General features: G+C 59.9%; 1 pseudogene across 1 annotated transcript in view; it reads right to left on the reverse strand.

Annotated features, from left to right (window-relative positions):
* The window catches only part of LOC105510762, a 6,709-nt pseudogene extending 6,007 nt beyond the window's left edge, over nucleotides 1-702 (reverse strand). The window contains exon 1 of the transcript XR_001001610.1: nucleotides 181-702. The product of XR_001001610.1 is annotated as an uncharacterized LOC105510762 (transcript). The remainder of the gene's footprint in view (nucleotides 1-180) is intronic.
* Nucleotides 703-770: the final 68 nt, after the last annotated feature.

Below are 770 nucleotides of genomic sequence, written 5' to 3' on the forward strand. Positions count from 1 at the left end.
GCACGTCTGCTAATAATCATGAATGACAATAACAACAATGATGATCTTAGTGATAATGGCACCAACACTATTAATGGCAATAACAATAAACCTGAAGTAATGGGTGTTAGGGTCTCGATTCACCGATGTGAAAGATGGTGCCAATTTCTGGCCTTACAGAAATAAAGGAAAAGTAAACACCTGAAGGAGGAGGAGGTGAACCTGGAGCTCCCGCCGTCCTCTGGGCGCTCCTTGGTGGAAGGAGAGGGACTTGGTCCTGAGCCTGCCCAGGATCCACCCGCACCAGAATCTGGGAGTCCCAGTCTCTGGATGGGATCAGGCCCACCCAGGCCAGATGCCACGGAGCCTCGGAGCCCGGGTCCTCCAGCCCTCACTGCTGCCTCTCCTCATGGAGCCCGGGCCCCCACGCCACCTCAGCCTCAGCGCAGCTCTGCGAGGGCAGCACCAAGGATGCTCCGGGCCCAGCGGGGGCACCCGGCCCCAACAGGATACTGACGCCCTGAGGGCGTGAAGTAGCGCGGCCTATGCAGGGCCCGCCATCTTGGGCCTTGCAAAAAGAGCAGCCTCTTCAATGCTCCCCACCGAAACCTCCCCGGAGGCCCCAGCCCCAAAGCCAGGGGAGCGGCGCCTCCCTAACCCTGGGTAAAGAAAACTCAGGTCCTCCGTGGAGACCCCGCTCGCCGCGAGAAGCAGACCGCGCATGTGCCCTGCATGGCCGAACGATGGGTTTCATTGCCCTCTGCCGGCCGTGAGGTGGCAGCACAGAACGT

The sequence above is a fragment of the Colobus angolensis genome, unplaced genomic scaffold (assembly GCF_000951035.1).
Source record: "Colobus angolensis palliatus isolate OR3802 unplaced genomic scaffold, Cang.pa_1.0 Scaffold1017, whole genome shotgun sequence".
NCBI lineage: Eukaryota > Metazoa > Chordata > Mammalia > Primates > Cercopithecidae > Colobus > Colobus angolensis.